We start from the raw sequence: 22,839 nt of genomic DNA, 5'->3' as shown, positions 1-22,839 counted from the left end.
AATGGGGCAGTACACATTCCCCTTCTCTTCTGCATTATTTGGCTATGCAAATCTCCAGGAATAGAAATGAAATATGTATATATATATCACTGACTTGAATTAGTTCATGCCATCAACTTTCTCCGGAGACATTGTATCAATGAATGAGAATGTGCATCAAATGGCAGCAGGATTTGGCTAAAAATTGATTGATTGGAAATACATATTAAAGTGAATTAATTTTCCGTGGCTAACATAACTGATTTATTTTTGATTTCTTACCCTTTGGCCTCCCTGATATTCCCCCTGAGAGGTCACTGATCTCACCCATTGAAAAACAAAGGTGTGCTCTCACCATAGCACAAGTTCCGATCAAACCGATAGAGAATCTTATGAGGCCGATAGAAGGCAATAGTGTGTGAGGCTTCATAGAGCTATTAATGGGAGGGCAATTTCAGAGATATGATGCCACTTGTGCATCGGTTATCATGTAATAGCCTCTCTTGGAGGAACACACACAACATTTAAGCCGGATCATTCCATCACTTGCTGTTGGTGTTTGAATTGGGCAAGTTGAGTGATTTCCAAAATATGGATTACAGAGATTTTTGTGCATTGATCAAAAATTATTTTACAGAAGGCAGATTGCCTAAGGAGACTGTAGAGAAAGTTGATAAAGGTTAATGGCGAATCAGCACATCTAATTACAATGGTTTATTACTGGTTTCAAAATTTCAGAGTGACGCTGAAGAATCTTCATGCCCTTTTCAGGTCCCTACTTCAGGAATCATTGTTAAAATCCATGGAATGGAGAGGAAGAATAAAGGTGTGTGGGATTGCTAATGTGACAAAGGCATCTTGAGTGAATGGATGCATAACATTAGGGCATCAATGGGTGGGTGCATCAACATTAGGGTATGAGAGAGCTATCGACCAGATGAGTGCCTTGTTTACTCATAGTTGACCAAAGTTGACCAATAATGTGTGATGTCCCTATGCCAGTTTTCAGCTGTGTGAGCAAAATTCAAACTTAAGGTGTCATTCTATCACTCTGAATGAAACATGGATTTAACACTGCATGCCCGAAAGCAAGGAGCAGTCCAAGCAATGGATGGGTTGCCAGTGGGTATTCTGCACCAAAGAGTCCTTCAGCTGTGGTGACTATTTTTATGATCTGTCAGGAATACTTTTCTTTGAATATTTGGAAAAGGCTGAACTATTACTGGTGCATACTATGCACCGTCATGGCAATGCACCTGCTCACTCCTCTGCAGTTGTGGTTAAAAAATTGTTGGATTTGCTTTATTTTATGTCATTCCTTTTACCCCTATTCTTCAGCTTTGACTTCATTGGAATATTATATGTCCTCTAGAATGAAGAAATAGCAGGGAGGAAGGAGATTTAATTCAAATGAGGAGATGATTGCAGAAACAATTGCCTATTTGGCAATTTTATACCAATTGCATAATTTTGGATCAACAAACTGGAGCAGCATTGGACGAATTTTATTTGCCTGAAAGAGATTATGCTGAAAAAAAAATGGGCAACCAGAAAAAAAGTTCTCATTTTTCACTGACTTCAAACTATTCTTGTAAATGTAAAGAGTCACTTAAGAGGTACATTTTAAATCCAGCAATCGAAAAAAATCCTTATAAACCTTTAATCACGATTTGCAGCAGAGTTATGGTGTTAAATACTGAGGCAGTAGGAGAGGAAAATGCTTAAACCATGTTAAAGATATGGAAATAATTAGTAATAGGTAACTATATACTTCATTTGTGTGCTTCAAAAAAATGGTATTTGCAAGCATAGGAACAAATTAAGTGAAGACTAAGTTGATAGAGCAAACAGTAAGTTCAAAATATTAGTCATAACTTACTGCATTTCCCGGCCCATGAAATACACTGTTGTTTTTTGGGTCAGAATTTACAAAAAATACATGGATCAGTCAGGTTAGCTCAAAGTATTTTAATATCAACCCTTTAACAAATTCCAAAGAAACTGCGGGAGTTTTAACGGAGTCATCCGCTAATGTGCATTTCAATGCAACAATTTCAGAGCGTAAAAATCATTCGCCTTGACTGGGACTCGAACCCAGATCCCTCAATATCCGGTCGAGTGCTTTAGCCACTTAAGCTACCGAGGCGTCCTCTTAAACTCTGAAATTTTTGGGGCTTTTAAAGGAACTAGATGTTTCTTTGGAATTTGTCAAAGGGAAAACACCATACGTGTTTAAAGTTGGCTTTAACCTCGTGGACAGTGGCGCCTCGCGCACGACTACGAATACATGTGACATTGTATGTACGGTATTTCGTCATAACATCTAGTTCCTTTAAAAGCCCCAAAAAAAAAAAAAAATTCAGAGTTTAAGAGGACGCCTCGGTAGCTTAAGTGGCTAAAGCACTCGACCGGATATTGAGGGATCTGGGTTCGAGTCCCAGTCAAGGCGAATGATTTTTACGCTCTGAAATTGTTGCATTGATCAACCCTTTAAATGAAGAAAATTGAATTTTTACTCAAATAAATTAGCAGCTGCTTGTATATCAGCATTTATTCATCGTAGAATCCCAGAAATTTGTCATCACTGGGCCAAAATACCTTTCGTGTGTCTTTTACTGTATCCTGAACCATAATTTGTGAATTCAAGTTTAAATGCAATATTGTACGACAATCTTCTCCCTTAAGATCACATGAAGTTTTTATCATTTTAACTTTTTATGTGAAGCTTAGCTTCTTTTTATTATTTTGATAGTATCCAAATCTGTATTCAGATCAACCATTTTCTATGCCATCACGACAACCTCATAATTTTTATAGTTGAATGCCTATAGACTCCAAGTTTACCAGGAGAAATAAAATATGTTTGTGCTAGCAAAGGGGTGGCATCCCCATTAGCCCAACGTGTTTTAAGTTTTCCAGCAGCTCCTCACGCGAAATGAAACTAAATGAACTACATTATGGACGTTGACAATTTATGCAGGAATTTTTTAGGAAGTTCTCTAAATGAAATGTTACAACTCTCTTGCTTACTACTGATGCCAAACAGTGATATCATCGAAATTTGTTATAGAGGAAACCATATTCTATGCCTGATGTGGGAAAAAATACTTAATACAGTTGGTAAGTTTTTACAGCAAATCGGCTTGCACTCATAGGGGCAAGTAATACCCCCAACCCATTACATGCAGGCTGATTTAATAACACATTTTTTAGTAAAAAACGTGCATCTTTTGGGCCAGAAAATATGGTAAGTAACAAAAAATATACTTAGCCCCCATGCTGTGAGAGGTGTATTAAGGGGAGTGGTAATTTTCATCATCAATTTTCATCTCCACCCTGAATCACAGTTCACAAACCATCAAAAACATTTATGTGTCTTGGATTGCCAACTCATTTTACTTCATTATTGAAATCAATTTTTTTAAAATCATCAGGGGAAAGTATGCAATGATTAAGACATATGTACAGTAAAGTCTATTCTAGTGATTCATGATATAGCAAAATAGGCCTTAAATTTTCAAAATTTGTTGCAGTGATGTCAAGGTAAAACTGAAATACCCATGCTTTGCATTTTATTCAATACAGTGAAATATATGGCTAAAGTTTTTCTTGTATTTTCATCATTCCGTACGTTTCAGAACTTCACCCCTCCTGTCACTGTGGACTTTTTTTTTTAGTTTTGACTCTTTTTAAGCCAATTCATTGAAGTATCTGGCATCTTCCATTTAACATCTATTCATGTTTTTGGAGAGGTCTTCTAAGTTTGCAAAAATGAATTTAACTGAAGACTACTCATTGAGCCAGGTTCAGTACTCAAAATATAATTTTAAAGTTGATTTCCTTGCATAATAACATTTTACTCATTTTTTCATGAGGTATGCTTTATATACAGGGTGCATTACATAAGTAATTCAATTGCATTTCCCACAGAATAGAACCACTTGGAGTAGGTGGGGGGGGACTAAGCTTTTCACAAAATTGGCCTAAGTGCTCTCAAAGCTGTGAAAGTGGCAGGACGTCAGTTATTGTAAGCCTCTGTGCGCCGACCGTGTCACGAAAAAAATGGATTTGACAATCAAGCAACGCTATGTGATTACCAAGTTTTGTGCTAAACTGAAAAAATCTGTAGAGGAGACTGACAAAATGATTCGTGAGGCTTACAGGGACTCTGCTCTGTCCTACTCACAAGTTTTGAGGTGGTTAAAGACCTTAAAGGAGGGCCTGAATTAAGGCAGCCCTGAAAGGAATCCGTTTTTAGTCCATAGAAGAGATCCAATCAGTCATGAAGAAGCCATTGCGAGAGGTACGCGAAGATGCCTTTCAGGGCACGTACCGGTCTAGGTAGAGTCGCTGAAAAAAATGTGTAGAAGCCCAAGGACAGTACTTTGAAGAATTTTGAGTGTTGCAAGAAATAATTGCATTACTTTTGGAATTAACCCTGTATACACCAGTAGTCAATCTGCAATGCATAAAGAAATATTTCATGTAATTATTATTATCTGATATTCAGGTTTTAATACTTAAAAATTATAACTTTTATTATCAATATCAGTGCTCCCCATTCAAAATTTTAAAATAAATTATCCATACAAAGTGAACAGTTAAATCTTTGCCACCATAGTTTTGTTCTCATCATCATTAAATATTTACAATTAATCCACCAAAAGGTTGGGTGATTACCATATTTATCTGGAAAAATTATGATCAATATTCTAGGAGTACTTAAGCCTACCCATTGGGGAATACATCGAAATGATGTCTAAGAATTAAATATTAATTGGAATTGAGCAACGGCTTCATTTCGAATTCAACTTATTAGCATGAAAAATAAATGTGATTACATTTCTTGCATTCGTTGGCTTGCAAAAGCGAGAAGTGAAGATAAAAAACAAAAAAAGTGAAAAACAGCATGCAGCACAATGATTTGCAAAATACGTTGAGCTTTCAAAAGGGCTCTTTGTTCATATGGTAAGGAATAGAGGGTTACGACAAAGTAAAAATTTGACCACAAATCGTCAATTTTCGTATCATCTTCTCAGTCAGAGGTGGGCTAAAATACCTTTCAGCTACTTTGTTTCCATGAATTATGATTCATGACTTCAAGTATAAATGTAATACTGTATGACAATCATCTCTCTTAAAATCCTATGAGGTAAATAGTATATTTCAAACTCTTTATGCAACAATTAGTTTCTGTATGATTGTGAGATAATTATACAGTTTTACGATTTCAGATTTATATTACTCTTGCAACAACCCTATTTGGGGCAGAAAGCTTGCTAACTTAGTCGGATGCGTTCGCTTAATCCCTGTCCTGACGAATGCGGGGTTCGAATTTAACATCACGTCATTCACTGCTTCCTTTCCCGACTACCCAGAAGATGGCAGCAGTGACGTGCATCTGCCACAGGCGGAGCCAGCGGGGCATTGGGGAACTGGGTTCGTCAAACGGCCGCCATTCACGCTCCACGAGAGAGGAAGGAAAGAGCAAGCACGAAGGTTGATCATGTTGTGGGTGGGGTGGGAGAGAGTCGCCGTTCACTGCTGAGCACTGACTGGCGGATAGATCGTCGACCTCGTGAGAGTGGGGGCGTGTGAGATAGAGTAGCCCATCCGTCTGTATGGCCGTGCATCTGTGCGGGACGTGGTGATCGGGCGGCGGGATCCTTTTCGTGTCTCAGCGCCGTTCTTGGGTGCGAGATGGGGGTACGACGATGATGATGGTCATCACGGCGAGCGGGGGCAGAACGCCTACACGCGAAAATGCGAGGCCAGGGTGACCCTCTAGGCGTCCTCAAACTGTTTGCCTCGTCCACCGACGCATTTCTAGTGAACCACACCGCGACTGAATCTGAAGAGACGTCGACTCGTCGAGACGACGGGGCATCAACCCCACACTTCTTAAATGAGTCTCGGACACCTCGCACGATGTAATCTGTCCGTCCCTCGAAGAAGTCATCGCGTTTTCTCTCCCTGTTTACAAATGTAAGCGAAATCCTTGGATACCCAATCATTATCCTTCCCTATTAATTTCGCTTTCTGCCCTTTTAAGTAAACATCGTCGTCTGGTATGTGCTTACCCGATTGTGCGTGTGGGGTGATTGAGTGGCACGCATCGATTTGTGTCGCCTTGCGCGTGTGGTTTCTGTGACAGTGTGTGTTCCACGAAGGGTGGGTGTGTTCCGTGGTGTGTGATTTGTCGCCTTCTACCGACATGCAACAGCCTCGCGTTCTCCATTCACATGGAAGGAGGTACTTGTTCGTTCGACAACGGCGATGGTCGTCAACTGCCTTGGGACTCCTGCCCTGTTGCTGCCTTCTGTTGTCAGGTAAGCCGTGATTAAATATCAACAAACAAACAAATAAACTTCTATGGGAAGAGTCTAGTCAAGCGTGTAGCATGAGGTGTGGAATGCTTGTGTACATTTCTGCTTACGTCGAGTTTTAATGCACCAACATGGTGTTACTATTGATGATGAAGATTTAGTACGTACTCAATAAATTCTGAAGTTCTCTACCTAGATGATTCTAGATAGATACGTTTTAAATCGAGGCATTTGTAGAAAAACTCTTCGACAAAAGAACATAATCATATCCGTTGTTCCAAATGTTTATGTTCTCCTATTCTTTCGGATATTTGGTCGTCACAACTAGATGCAATTCGCGACGTAAAATTGTTATAACGATGTCCTCGGTTACTTTTGTGCTTGAATTAAATATTATTTGAAGGTTAAAATCCTGAAGTTTTGGGTAACCGGAGTTTTAATTACATGGACCTTTCATTAATGATGGACGACTATCAATTTCCCGTAATGTTCAAGCACTGTTTTGGCTTCTAAACTACGATTGTTATTTTTCTCTAGAGGTTAAATTTTTTAGAAACTCGCGACTGTAATAGCTAATGTACCCCAATTTCGGTACAGAACAAATTTTCTCGGACCCTGCCATGACATTGTTTGTCGTCATATAAGTTATTGAACCCTGTGATCATGTTTTTGTTATCCTCTTAGCTGTTTTATTTTTAGTCACCAAAATTGAAGGCGATTTCTTGACCAGAAATCCCCATGGAAATATATTTATCCTCAATACTTCCAAAATATGTTCTTATGGCTACTAGCGTTATTTTATTTCACTGTCCTCCTTCGTCTACCTTGTGAAGGCAAAAACAACAGTTGTTATAATGTCTGTAGTATTTTTAAACTGCTCATTGAGCCCATTAGATACTACTCGTACCGTATATTGGTAATTTTAAAAATTATAATTCTTTCCTTTGGGAAGGTGTTGTGAAGGCTTCATTGGCGAATTTATAATATTTGTTTGATTTAAAGGGAAAATTGACATTTAAAGTAAAAATTGACATTTAAAGGGAAAATTGGCACATTGAGTATATGAATTGATATTTTCTGACCAGGAAATTAGAATGACGGTTATCTCTCAGGATATCCAAATGATCTGATAAAATTCAAGAAAGCCCATCTTACTAAAGGGGATTGTTTTGGTATCGAGAGGTTTGTTTTGGCAGCGGCGGCGTCGGGAATTATGGATGTATCCCCGTCTGCCGTGGGACTTCGATTCTCTGGCGGGCAGCCGCCTCGTGCGCCGTGTCGATCCGTCGAGTGACCGGAGACAGTCATTGCGCTTCAGAAAGGCGACATATAGTCAATCAAAGGCCATATAGTATGATAAAGACTAATAAGAAAGCGCTGAGCGCGTCAAAAAAGGTCCAGATTATTCTGACGCTTAACCTTTGAGGTCGGTGGCCGAGGTCTCATCCTCGGAAATGCGACGTTAGGGAGGGACGGACGCCCCATAACATAATTTTAAGTGGTATGCCTTCTGAAAGATTAGACAATACCACTTTGATGAGTATCTAATGGAAAATCTCGGAGATGCTCACCCGATAATATTTCTTCACATTTCGTATAATAAGGGACATCGCTGATGCCTCATAAAGCCTAAAGTAATTTATTCAAACATTGTATTATGCATTGATACTCATTCTTCGAGTCGTAGAGGGTACTTATTTCTCGCAAAAGGAAAAGAAAGGAATTCAACTGTGATGCGCTTCTGAAAAATGCGAATTCGATATCAACATTTTTAGTTGAATTATCATGAATAAAATAACGGCGATACTTGGATTTTCTGTCTGGTGTACTTAAACTATTGTTTACTATAATATCCCATGTTATAAGAGTCTAGGGTTACCTAAATAATTCTTCCTCACAGTTCTTAAGTTTTGCCCACAAAATATATGAAGTAAGATAATGCTGTGTTACACATGTATTTGACAACGGAACAAGTATTTTTAATACTCCTCCTAGCGAATAACAGGTATACATATATAATATTATATTTATTAATATATATTAAATATATTTATTAATTATATTATGTATAATAATAAATGTATGAGTTCATAATATTTATAAATACATAATAATTGATTGATTATATACTATATATATATATATATGTGTATATGTATGTATATATATGTATATATATATTTTTCTATACATATATTTTATATATATATATATATATAATATTAAGATTCTGAAGATGGCGGCCTTACCGTCGAAATGTCAAATATAGTATGTCCGTGAGTGCTTTCTTTGTGTTTCTTTTTTAGAAAGTTTTAGTTTTTATCAAATTTTATTTATAAATATAAACACGAATTACTGACCCACTAAAATGACATTTCTGAATAATTCCATTAACACCGGATCATAAATATAAGGTGATGCAATTTTTTGGGATTAAAGGTTACATCATGCATTCACTGCCTCTTGTCGAATGCTTCGGTATTTTAAATTAACGGTTTTATCTCATCCCGGTCATTTCAAACGGCTGACATCATGCATAAGGACAATGTTTGTGGGCTTGATGAATGTCGGATGAGATTTGGCCAGCCAAACATTCCTTTCGGGCGGATAGGTTCATAGCCCAAGCTAGCGTCGGCATCCTTCTAGGCAAAACTGTTCTGCACATTACATTTATTAAGAATAGTCCTCCTACCTAAATGAGGTGAAATGGACGGTAAGGGAAGAAATGCTAGGCATGGTGGGGTAGGAGAGAGGGTTTTTGGGAGCAACCCGACGCAGGGTGGATTGTTAGATACCGAGGATATTGAGTGATAATGGACTGTAGAAGACTGTGGTAGATGAGGTAGAGACAGGGAAAGAAAAGGCATGACGGTGGAAGGCAGGTAGGAAATATGTAGTTTTGAAGAATGGCTAATTGCAATGTGAGTTTTTGAGTATTTATTTAATGTAGTGCTAGGTGAAGCTTAGATGTGTAGCAGAGCTTAGGTATTAGCGCCATCAACAACTAAAATTGGCTGATTGTTTACTCTGAATAATAATGTAACCTTGTAAATTATGCTATTTGGATGTGCATCTAACGGCGTTTTTCCGAAATAGGTAACCTGTTACACCTACTGCAGATTTTGCCCTGCTACTTTAACGTTTAGCTTATCTTTTCTCGTTCTAGAAAGCCGCGTAACCTTCATTTTAATAACAACTATTCGCATCCCATTCATATCGCATTGTCTTTCCCAAGCGCTAAGCAGTGCTTGCAATTTCTTGATTGTCTGACGAAGTAAAGCTTGCTTATCCACATACCTGATTTTGTGAATTGTCCAACAATTTTCTTTCCTATCCCCAGTTTTTCCCATGCCTCATTAAGTATTTCCTCCTCATATACGTTGAACAGCAACGGTGATAATAAGCAACCCTGCCTTAAACCTCTTCCTAACACTGGTCATCTGGACTCACCATTCTCCACTCGCACCTGAGCAGTCTGAGACATGTACAGGTTGCGGGTTAGCCTCCTGTCCTCATATTTCCTCCTCATATACGTTGAAAAGCACAGGTGATAATGGACAACCCTGCTTCTCTCCTCTTCCTAACACTGCCCATCCGGACTCTCCTTCCCCTAGCGGCACCTGAGTAGTCTGAGACATGCACAGGTTGCGGGTAGGTTTTATATCCCTTGAATCTTCTTTGCTACACATTAATTTATTCCATCCAGTTCAATCTTACCCGTCGCCTTTTCAAAATCTACGAAACTGGTATACATTCTGATGGATTACCCTCTATTAGTGACCTTATTACTGCAATGGCATCATGTGTGCCTCTCTCCTTCCTGAACCCAAACTGATCATCCCTTAGATTCATTCACCTGCTCTCCATTCTCTTGTTCACGATTCTTAAAACCATTTTAGCTCCGTGCATAACTAAACTTATTATTCCTCACATATGGTTGCCTTTCCCTTTTTTGAAACAGGCACTAACACGCGAATTTCTCCCTCAAAATGCTATGAATTAGTCCACAAAAACTCTGCCTCCCACGTTATCCTAAACCTTTAAGTAATTTTTCTGGAATGTTGTCTACCCCCGCGGCCTCATTTTATTTCAATACCCATAATGGCCTGTTTGTCTCAATATCGAGTGAACCTGAACTTAAGCTATCCTCATGTTTCCTATCATATCGTCATATTTTCTTTCTTAATCTAACGTTGCGGGATTAATGTATTTACCATATAGATCCTCTCTATTTTCCTCACAAAGACGAAAATTATGAGAAACAATTTCAATGTTAGTTATAATCGTTCACAGAAAAATTGAAATTGTGTACAAATTATCTCGAATTTACTATAATTATCTTTTTATGTGTATGTATGTGTGTGTATTATCTAAGATGAGAGTGTCACAAGTGTCGAATGTGACTGCTTTTTATGTTTTTCATCTGACGCATTCCCATAATATTCTGTTCATAACTAAATTTACAGAATATATTTCACTGTTGTTATGCTGAACTAACACATCCCCATGAGTGTTTAAAAAAATAAGTTTTACATGTTCGCATTTACTTGAAGGGTTTTCTTCCCTCCAAGTCGTTTTTAGCTTTCATAATCACGCATTCTTAAAGAATACTATAGTTGAAACTTATTGGCATAAGTTTCGACCCTAATTTAAATCCAATCAGATAGTGTATTTCCAGTGAGGATAAAAAATACTTCTCTAAATGAGGCCCCGCCTCTGCCCCTCACAAAATGTTAACTAAACGATGGAAAAACCAAGTCGCGTTCTTCCCGTTATGGGAATGATAAATTAATATTGTTTAATTGTTATCCAATAATTCAGTATAAATGTTAAGGGATGCAAGTCAGCAGCATGGGAATGTAAATGATGTAGGCTTTTAGGGACTGAGAGTTGTTATCACCTCATAAATTCTCATTTATGGCTTTCAAGGAGATCTGTGGTGGTTCCGTGTTATATTTCCCAAGGGCGCATCTGAAATAGTTGGTTCGCGCGTTACCAGGTGCTTTCCCTTGTTTATGTGTGTGCTCCCTCTCTCTCTCTTGATGCACAGCATTTCCGCCGTTGTTTCACTTTCAAGCTGGTGTGCACGAGGTATCCTTCTGGGAGAGGGAGGAGTTGCCTCGTCCCACGTGCATCCACCCCCATGGCGTTATTGCCGTGTTTCCCGGAAGGGTGTTCATGTTTCCTCCAGGCGTTGGTTCATCTGTCGCTGAGGTGTCTGAGTGTCCCTTCAAAGCTACTCGCCACTCCCTCTCTCACTCTTTCTCCTGTTTACTTTCTAGTTTCTTCTGTCTCGACATATAGTCTTTCCTCCCCAGATTTAAATCCACCGTTTTAGTAAATGACGTAAAGGTATTCCTAAAAAGTAATTCACATCTTATATTGTGTTGGAGTGATAGTTAAATAGTAATATACAGCGGAGGGGACGAGAGCCAACGAAGGGTTGCCATAATTTTGAATAAAAAGGTAGGATGGAGCGTAGTCAACATAGAACAAGCAACGGATAGAATATTACTGGTAGAGATAAAAGCAGAACCGACGAACTTGGTCATTGTTCAGGTATAAATGCCACCAAGCAATAATAAAAAGGAAGAAGTCCATTGGATACATTCCTGCAGGGAAACATTTGATAGTCGGTAGGAAGAGATGGTGATGAGGTGGGGGACTACGGTTTAGGCACAAGGTATGACCTCGGGGAGAAAGCAATTGAGTTCTGCAGGAGACAGGGGTTAGTCATCACCAACACTTGGTTTAGACGCCACAAAATGCGTAGGTATACATTACCCACCCCACGGGGTTAGTCAGCTGGGTAATGGTCTTCCCTACTAACTCAAAGGACGTGGATTTCAGTCCCACCTTAGTCATAAGGGCTGTGCCACTTTGATGATGCAGACCCTGGGAAACTTGATGACAACCCAAGGGCTTATTGAGATCTCAAAGCGCACTAGAACCATAGGAGACCTCCATTTAACAGGTAAAAAGTTGCGGGACGCCTTTTCATCAAAAATATATTTTTATGAAAGAAATGCATGCATAATTACTACATGGACAATGGCAGGTGACTCAGAAAAGTATCAATTAGATTGTATTATGGTTAGGCTAAGATTTGGGAACAATGTGATCAAACCAACAGCTTCCCGGGAGCGGATGCAGACTAGGACCACAATTTAGTAGTTATGAAGTATAGCGTTCGTTTCAAAAGGATAAGGGAGGGGCGGCGGGTTAGGAAATGGAATGTAGAAGCATTAAATGGATTGAAAAGTAAGGTGTATCAGTAGGCTTCAGAGAAAATCATGAATGAGGGAAAAGAGCTGAGTACTATTGAGGAAAAATGGGAATGTATCTAGAAAGGGATATCTAAAGCCGCAAAAGAAACTATAGGAACCGTTGATGGGGAAAGGACAAGGAAACAGGATGAAATCATTAGAAAGATTGATGAGAGAAGAATATAATACAGAGTTTGGCAAAAGGAAGTACAAATCGTTAAATAATTTTGTACGGGCAACGAATAAAGAAAACGTAGCATGGTGGAAGACGCAGTGCGAGGGTATGGGAAGTTTGCAGAGGAAGGGTGAAATTGGTGTGCTATGCAAGAGGGTTTAAAACACTATCGGGAATTTAGACAGGAAAATCTGTGTTTATAGTTAGAGGTAAGTGGGGTAAAATAATATTTGAAACAGAAAATATTCAAGAGAGATAGGAGGAATATATAGAAGAACTAAATGGTAAAGAACTTAGGCCAACAAGCTTAGACTTGGAAAGAGAATATGATGTAGATGAAGGCAGCTTAGGTCCAGGCATACACGACGATGACATAGAAAGGGCATTAAGAGAGTTGAAATAAAATACGGAAAATTAGGTAGGAAGAGAATATACTCGTATGCACTGATTCGTAGGACCTATGAGGAAGGAATCTGGCCGTAAGACTTAATCAGATCAGTGTTAGTTCCTATTTCGAAAAAGGTAAAGGCTACATCGTGTGAGGACTGCGGAACAATAAGTTTTATTTCCCACGCAGCTAAAGTGGTTCTCCGGACCATCAAGAAAGATAGAGAGTAGGGCAAATGATTACTTAGGGGATGATCAGTTTGGATTTTGGAAATGGAGAGGCACGCGTGATGCCATTGCAGTGATGAGATCACTAATCGAGAGGAATATAGAATACGAAGTCTGTTCAAAACGTATCACGACTTTGGTGTTTTTTCAAAAATTAATTATTTATTCATGAATATCTATTTTGTCTCCTTCAAAGTAATCCCCATTAGATATTGTACACTTGTGCCAACGTTTTCTCCAATCCTCGATGCACTTCAAAAAATCATTTTTTGTGATCTTGTTCAGCTCCTCCTTTAAAGCAGTTTTTATCTCGTCAATTGTAGCGTAGCGTCGTCGTTTCATGGGCCTCTTCAGTTTCGGGAACAAGAAAAAGTCACTGGGGGCCATATCTGGGGAATACGGTGGCTGCGGCATCATTAGTGGGTTGTTTTGGGCCAAAAGTTCGCGCACAAGTAACGATGTGTGAGCAGGGGCGTTGTCTTGGTGCAAAAGTCAATTCTTGGTCTTCCACAAATGTGGGCGTTTCTGGCGGATTGCTTCGTGCAAATTGCGTATAACTTGCAGGTCATATTCCTTATTTGTCGTTCTACCCTATGGCAAGAACTGATGATGCACCACACCCCTGAAATCGAAGAAAACTGTAAGCAAAACTTTCACATTCGACCGAACTTTGCGCGCTTTTTTCGGTCTTGGCTCGTGCTGCAGCTTCCATTGGGATGATTTAGCACGCCATAACCAAAAACCCACGACTCGTCACCAGTTATGACCCTCTGGAGCAAATTTGGGTCGTCGCGGACAGATTCCAACGCCTCAGTAGCAATGTTAATGCGTTGCTGTTTTCGGTCGAAATTGAGCAATTTTGGTACTAATTTCGCGGGCGACCCGTGCTATGCCCAAATCATTGGTAATGGCACGAGCCAATCGATATGTTTAGGCCCTCAGCAACTTCTCTGACGGTAATTCGACGATTGGCCAATACTATTTTCGTCACTTCATCAATGTTTTCGTCTGTTGTTGACGTGCTCGGGCGTCCGGCACGCTCTTCGTCGTTCACATCTTCTCGGCCCTCTGAGAACATTTCGTACCACCGATAAACGTTGCTTCGGTCCAAGGTAGCTTCTCCATATGCCACAGTCAACATTCGGAATGCGTCCGCGAGATCGAAGACAAGCCAAAACACGTCCCAGCAAAACAGCTGTAAACAATTTCCTGAACATTCAACATGGCCGAAATATTCGGCATAATTGAGAGATATAAGTACCAACATAACTCCACAGAAAATCGAAAATCAAAAATACATAACCCGCGAAAATTCAAAATTCGCGATACTTGTTGAACAGGCTTCGTACAATCAGGACGTATTTGCCTGTTTCATAGATATGGAGGAAGCATTTAATAGAGTGACTTGGTAAAAATTAATTAATATATTGCAGAAAATAGGAATAGATTGGAGGGACAGGAGGCTAACCCGCAACCTGTACATGTCTCAGACTGCTCAGGTGCGAGTGGAGAATGGTGAGTCCAGATGACCAGTGTTAGGAAGAGGTTTAAGGCAGGGTTGCTTATTATCACCGGTGCTGTTCAACGTATATGAGGAGGAAATAGTTAATAAGGCATGGGAAAAACTGGGGATAGAGGGCAAATATTTGAGCAGGTGGAGCAATTTACGTATTTCATAAGTGTTTTGACCAAAATGGTCGAAGTAGTAGGGACATAAGGAGAAGAATTGCACTTGGGAAAGGGGCTTTCACATGAAGGCACACATTGAGTAAGGATGTTAAGGAAAGACTCGTCAAAACTTTTATATGAAGCGTAGCTATATACGGCGTAGAAACATGGTCACTGAAGCAGGAGGATAGACTTAGACTGGAGGCTTTTGAAATGTGGGTGTGGAGAAGAATGGAGAAGGTGAAATGGACAGAGAAGAAAACATATGAGGAAGTACTTGGTGTGGTGGGCGAGGAGATGGGATTGTTGGGAGACGACATAAGGGGGAAGCAAAATAGATGAAAACCATATTGATCGGTAATGGAATTTTGAAGACTGTAATAGAAGAGAGAATGCTAGGCAAACGAGGAAAGGGCATAGATAGGGTAGGGATGTTGGACGGGATGGTGGTAGGAAGTACGTAGAGATGAAGAGGAACTTCTTGTAGAGTAGGTTGCTGTATTTTGTTTTGTTAGAAGGTATTTATTTGGCATTTGTGTCCATCCAAAATCTGCCTTAACCGGTAGATTATCTTAAAAAAATATCTATAATACATGAGTGAAAGTCTCACGTATGTGAATAAAAGCGTACACCAAGATAGCACTAGCGAATAAAAACACCCATACCTACCGTCACTTCAAGAGCTGCCACTTAAAAACAAAACGCTCCACATCTTTTTCACTCTCAGTCCGTGGTCTCCATCTCTCCTCCCCTCCCAGCAGAAATACATGGACCAGCTCAACACGACTCTCTCAGGAAACTTGGGTACCTGGAAAAACTATTGAATAATAATATCCTCAAACCTTCAACCCAATACACTCCTCTTCCCAATCCAAACCGCCCTAACCTAATCACCACCATCTTCCTCAGAACCTACAAAATAAAACATATAATTCGTGAACTATTCCCAATCATTCATAGCAGTCTGTCCACACCACCTTTAATCCTATATTGTCCCTCTGTTTCGTTTAAACGTGAGACATCTTCAAGTCCACAATACCACCTGCGGGCCCCCTATCTCTTCGCCGCCCATCTCCGCACAGTGCCAATTCCAACCCAAGGGTTATTCCTTAGCCACATGCACTTCAAAAACATTATATACCGCCTCTCCTGTAACTTCTATCCTGCCTTCTACGTGGGTGAATGCACCACCACCCTTTTCCTCCGCATGAATAACTACCGCTACTCTGCTAAATCTCCCACCACATATCCATCTTCCTTCATTATTCCATCCATTCCCACAATACTTCCCACGACCAATCTTATGATGACTGCTTCTCTGTTGCGGTGATTGAAACCCTTCCCGAATCCGCAAGTAGTATAGCGGTGAGAACCCACGAGATTGCGCATATCTGGGTGCATCAGTAATTCAAACCTCCCGGGCTGAACTCAGCCCCACTGAATATATATGTAATAGCCGTCTGTACATCTCCTATCACCTCCTTGTCCATTTCATATTCCTTCCTTACCTCTCCCCCCTCATCTCTCCACACATATTCTCTCCGCTCTTCCCCCTATAACGGCATTCTGATGAAGTTATAAAGGAGCTGGGCACAATAGAAGAAAAACCAGAACATGTAAAAAAAGGGATATCGACATCCACAAAAGAAATTATTGGATAAGGACAAGAGAACTTTGGGTTATGGAGGAGATGATTAGAAATATTGATTTGAAGATGCGCACGCACTCCGGTATGTGATGTCTTGAGACCCATTGAGTGACCCTCCCGGCCAAGGACATGTGAATCGCAGTAACTAGCTTGAAATCAAAGGAAAAATCAACAACGGCGTACGGACTCTTGGACTTGTGGCGCACGATTTAAAGCGAATTGATCAAAAGGATGGGCGAGAGAAGGTAATGGAAGGACATAAACGCTTAGTTAGGTAGAAGGCAGCATAGAGAGTTAGGTTGGAAATTGGTGCAAAACAAATAGGAAGAAAGGAGCGTGGTGGAAGCCAGAGTGCGAGGAAATTGAAAGTCCTCGGAGAAAGGGTGAAATTGGTTGGTTATACAGCAAGGTGACAGCACCTTATGGAAGTAAAAAGGGTAAATCGAAGCAAACAATCAAAGATAGGTCAGGGAAAATGTTTGAACCAGAAAAGATCCATGAGAGATGGAAGGAATAAACGAAGAGGTGCTTGTACTGGTATGTTAAAGGCATTTGGCAAAAAAAGTGAGACATTGAAAGTGGTTCTAAGAATCATCAATAAGAGGGCGGAGAGCGGGTACGATAAAAGCTTTAGGGATGATCAGTTAGGGTTCAGGAAAATGCATATTAGCGGATGACTGTTAAAGTTCACTGTCGCTGCATTTCCCGGAGTTATGTAGGTTTAGGAAGAGGAGACGCGTACGTGATGCCATAGCAGTAATGATGCCACTAATATAAAGAGCGTAGAATATAAACAGGATTATATCTGTCATTCGTAGATTTCAAAAGGGCGTTTGATAGAATTGGTTAGGCTTAGTGAATTTATTTTCGAATATTTGAGTAAATTGTGGGAATTATCCGCAACCTGTACATGTCACAGACCGTTAAGGTGCGAGTGGTGGATGGGGTGTCCGGATGGGCAGTGCTAGGACGGAGAATAAGGCAAGGGTATACATTATCTCCTGTTCTTTTCAACGTATACGTATGTGGAGGAAATGACAACAGAGGCATGAGAAGGGGTGAATACAGGAATGAAAGTTGGTGGGAAATTCATGTAGTCGGTTAGATTTTTCTGATGGTCAAGCTTTAGCTTGGCTGTCAACTAAGGGTTTGTCCACATTGCCGAGCGCATGGGAAAGTTAGTGCAATAATAAGCATGGGACGAGAATGATTGTAGGGCAAAAACTGGAGCTGGTGGAACAATTGACCTATCTCGTAAGTATTTTGAACCAAAATGTTCCAAGCAGTCCGAGCATCAGACGAAGAATTGCATTAGGCAAGGAAGTTTTCCAAAGGAGGAAGGAATTCATGACGGCGACGTTGAGTAAGGATGGGAAGAAAAGGCCCATGAAAACTTTTATATGGAGCGTAGTTATGTACGGCGCGGAGATATGGTCATTCAAGCAGAATGATTGCCATATAAATGTATTTAGGGATTTTGTAATGTGGGTGTGAAGAAGGATGGAAAAGGTAAAGTGGACATAAAGGAAAACAAATGAGAAGGTGCTTGGTATGGTGGGGGAAGAAGGGACGATTGTTGAGAGAAGTAAAAGGAGGCAGGATATATGCATTCAGAGAGTTTTGATTGGGAATGTAATGTTGAAGATACTCGTAGTGGTAGAGAGGAGTACATTGGGCATACGGGGCACGGGAGGATATAATGGGGAAAAAAGTGTGCGGATTTGAAGTTGGACTTCCTGCAGGGTTCGAATTCAGGTTTTTTCGTTAGGAGAGGCAAGTAGACACATTGTGTTCATTTTTTCAACCGTCTTTCCTCTTGAGGTAGGCAAAGAATTGGCAGGTTGGACTTTACGAAGGATAGAAGGAATTAGACGGATTTGAAGAAGGGTTTATTGTGCGTTCTGATTTCAGTTTGTGTTTTGTTAGTAGAGGCAAGGAAATGTGTCTTTGTACCGTGTATAATATTCGTCCATCCAGAACCTAGCCTAGCTGGTAGGATATCAGTAGAGTATCATTTAAGTTATATATTCGTGGATATTGACTTATTACCGAAATTGACGACCCAATCGACCTATTTCCGGGAGATTGCCTTTGTTCCTCTAGAGGTAGCCACCCTAGTTTTATCCGTTTACTCTTGATGCCGGGGAGAGGGAGTGATAATGATTCACTTGCACGCAAGAGGTAAATCCCTAGGTAAGAGGCAAAATAATTGACGGATTATGACGGACTCCGGGGCCGATGTAGACAGTCCTTTCAAGTTTCGTAGTCGTCGCATGGAGCAGGACTTGGCACCAAAGTAGCTAAGTTTGCCGAATGCCGGACCGCCATTCGATAGTGTTCTTCTTGTGAACCCAAATCACATCTAGCGATCGGAAGGTGCTGACAGCGTGAGATTCTCCTGCGACCCCTCACTCGCGCGCGGTACGGAGTGAGTGCTTGAGGGGTTGGCACGGCGTCGCGCGAAGTTATTTCGTTGGGCTTCCTGCCGCCAGATGGGAGTCGGTTGGAGGCCGCGCCTCCAAGCCGCCGTCGAGAGATGGCGCCACCGCCCCCATCTCGGGGGAGTGTGGTGGGGGGTGCCGTTTGCGCGCGAAGGGGTGTTTCGCCGTCCCACCTGGGAGGTGTTATCCCCGCGGGAACAGAGCCAGGGATTAATCGAGGCTACCATTCGCAATTTGTTCACGTTACGTTGGATCGGGAGAATCATTGGAACGACCGAGAATGGGAGAGGTTTATTTATGGGCCTTAGTCCACGGCGTTTAGTGTTGGTTGTCAAGGTGACGGCAATCTCAAACTACGTATTGCATGTTACAATTACTCGTTTTTCTACATCCGCACACTCTGTCGCCCTTGATTCCACCCATAATGCGTATCCTCTAATACTTCCTCTCCCTCGCGCACCAGACATTCTCCCCGTTTAGTTCTCGTTTTCAGACTCCCATTTCCTCTCATCATATGCTCTGTCTTCACTTCTCTTGCCTCTTGTGGATTTCTTCCTACAGCATCCTCTCGTTCCTTATCATGCATTCAAAATATTCGTTTGTCTTCCTGTATGTCTATTTTATTTTTTCCATTCTCTTTTACACCCATATTTTACGTATCAGATAGAAGATGTATCCGTAAAAATGTACAAAAGATAAAAAATTAACAATACCATGATGAAGATACGAAGTCGAGCCTCTTCTTGGGTATTTCAGCTGAGCATACCATGTTATCTCGGCGAGCATTGCAATTCCAGTGGCAGCAATGAAATCGCAATCATCCTATGGAACATCTTAAGGGCTGAATTCAGTTCGGCCGTCTGCTAACGCGGAATGGAATGAGGGAGCCGAGGGTCGCCCTCGCTTTGTATGCCCTGGCGATCCATTCGATCCCGTCCGCTACCCTGCTGCGCCTCCGCGATTCGCCATGCACTTGCTCCCTCCCATTGATGCTACTTGCGAGCCCTTGAAAGGAATCGTGATGCCCCACCAAGCGTTCAAGTTAAGCGCCCTGATGCGCCCAGCACATGAAAACACAGGCTCCCTCAAATTGTTGCCCAATTGAAAATCAGGATTCCATGTAGGGCTACCTAAAATTGAATCATGAAGTGTCCAAATGCAATTGGAATGGTGAATTAGACCTCCAAAGCATCTGCAAGGAAGCTGTTACTACCCATTCCTGTCTTTGGTGGTTCCATGATAAACGCTTATCGCACCACTTCACTCACGCGACGCTCCATATGAGATCTGGTGTGACCTGTTTTATTAGGCTGAAGGAACTAACCCGTCTTGGAAAAACGTTTCTGAGAGCAAATCCGAATCAACATAATGTTCTTTTTGTCCAAATTTAAACCTCTAAGTTTATAAGACGATATCGTTAGCATACCTCAGAGTTAACATGACTAACGTAACAGCTACCTGACGCAAAAATGGTAATGATTCGTAATCATTTTGTTAGTAATCCGCCGGCAATACGTGATGTCATTTTGATTGCAATAATGTCTCCACCGTTAACCAATGGGAAACATTCGTTAAGTCCGAATGTTTTCGCAAATTACCCGAGGTAAAGGTAAGAATATAAATTATTTTATATCTTTCAATTCTATCGTTATATATTTCTTCCACATTGCATTGGAGGAACGAAGTTACATTTGAAAACTACATCCACAAACATATCAAGTTACATCAGCATGCACTATGTTTTGGAAACAAATGTCCACATTCCCTTCTCTATAAATACACTGTTGAAGACAAGGATTGAAACGTGGTCCTGACACTGAAAAATAATGGAAGAGTAATGGAAGTGGCGCTTATCTTTGGCGCTCTAGGAACAGATGCAATTATGAAATAGCCAATGATACATTTCCATCTGACAGGTTATCTGTTAAAATATGCAGACGAAACTTTCAGCCTGTATCGATCCTTAAAAGTGAAGATCTTTCTTCTCAGGGCAAAGAAGTTTTAAGTATCGATTGCTGAAGAATTTGACTGGATTGTACATTTAGATATCCAATAAATTACGCGTGATACAAACAGGTACTGCGAAATCAAATCAGAGCGAATTAAGTGTGGAGAAAAATGTAAATCGTTCTTCCTGTCTAAATCTATTCCGAATAAGAAAACAATTCACTCATTTTGTCCTCTTCTTACATTTCCCTTCAGCCTTGCCGATTCTTTTGCTCGCCTCAAGTTTTTGGACGCCATCCCCGAGGACTAGACCTTTCATTTGGCGGAAAGGACATGTGCGCACTGAGTTGGCGGAAGCAGTGATATTAGCTCCTGGTAGGGTCAACCATGTCAAATTAATGCATGCACATTCCAGCTTACATGCCGTATATTTCGGGAAGGCGTTCGATTAAGTGAATCGGGTGGATTTAATGAATTTATTGCAGAAAATAGGAGTAGATTGTAGGTGTATGAGATTTATCTGCAACCTGTACATTGTACAGTGGATATGTCTCGGACTGAACAGGTGGGAGTGGCGGATGAACGGTGGGGATGGGCAATGTTAGCTAAATGAGTTCGAAAGGGGTGATCATTTCAACCCGTGCTTTTCAATGTGTATTCTGAGGATATGGTAAAAGAGACATGGGAGTAACTCGAGATAGGAATGACAGTCAGTGAGTAATTCATGAAATCAATTGGGTTTGTGAATGATCAAGCTTTAGTTAATCAGTCAACCAAGGAGTTGCAAGCATTGCTGAGTGCATTGGAAAGTCACTGAAGATAGATATGGGCTAAAAATAAATGTTGAAAAAATGAAGGTTATACGTTTTCCAGGAAGGGAAAGGCCAAGTTAAATATCAAGATAGGAGTACATACACTGAAGCAAGTGGAAGTTTACCTATCTCGGTAGTGTTTTGGACGAAAATGGTCTTAGTGGGATAAGACGAAGGAGGAGAGAGTGGGAAGTGATGGGAAGGATATATATTGCGTTGCAAATAATCTTTCGCGAGGAGGAGGTGATTGATGACAGGGACGCTTAGTAAGGATGTTAACAACTGGCTGGTCAGCATTTGAATATGTACCATAGTTTTGTAAGGTGAGTAAACATGGCCATTGAAGCAAGATGAAGGACGTAGATTGGAGGCTTTGGAAACGTGGGTGTGGAGAAGGATAGAGAAGGTGATGTGAACGGAGAGGAAAACAAACTAGGAAGTGCAAGGCATGTTGGAGGAGGAGAGGAAACTGTTGGGAGAAATACAAAGGAGGCAGGAAAGGTGGGTTCAGAGCGCTTTGATTGGGAATGGGATGTGGAAGATTGTGATAAAGGGGAAAACGTTGGGACAGCGAGGAATTGGTAGGAATAGGATAGGCATATTTGACGGAATGAGGAGTTGAACGAAGTATGCGGGATTGAAGTATTACTAGCATTATAAGGTCGTAGTCCTCACGAGGGAAGTATTCTGGTGTAGTTATTGGAACGTATATGTCGAAGGGCGGTTTTGAAGCCTGCTCGGCGTATATAGGGAGTGTTGGGAAAGAGAGGATCAGTTGGTGGGAGTTCGGCGATTGTTAATGCTAAGGAGAGGCGGATTTGTAAGCATGGTTGAACTCTTCTCTGGACTTGTTCTCTGGAGAGGGAGTTAATTGGCGTGAGAGCGAGTTGAACAAGGGGCGTAGCGGTAGTGCAGGGAGGAGTTGTGTGGACTGAGGCACGAATAAATAAGTATGCGAGGAA

At 40.9% G+C, this 22,839-nt stretch overlaps 1 long non-coding RNA gene across 1 annotated transcript in view; it reads left to right on the top strand.

The window, feature by feature from the left end:
* Positions 1 to 6,132: 6,132 nt before the first annotated feature.
* The window catches only part of LOC139694909 (uncharacterized), a 70,109-nt gene continuing 53,402 nt past the window's right edge, over positions 6,133 to 22,839 (top strand). Inside the window, exon 1 of the long non-coding RNA XR_011702246.1 lies at positions 6,133 to 6,308. This is a non-coding gene — a long non-coding RNA (uncharacterized lncRNA). The remainder of the gene's footprint in view (positions 6,309 to 22,839) is intronic.

This window comes from Hetaerina americana, unplaced genomic scaffold (genome assembly GCF_022747635.1).
Source record: "Hetaerina americana unplaced genomic scaffold, ioHetAmer1.1.p SCAF_6, whole genome shotgun sequence".
Lineage (NCBI taxonomy): Eukaryota > Metazoa > Arthropoda > Insecta > Odonata > Calopterygidae > Hetaerina > Hetaerina americana.
The sequence above is the reverse complement of the archived record's forward strand: the minus strand, read 5'-3'. Positions and strand labels throughout refer to the sequence as shown.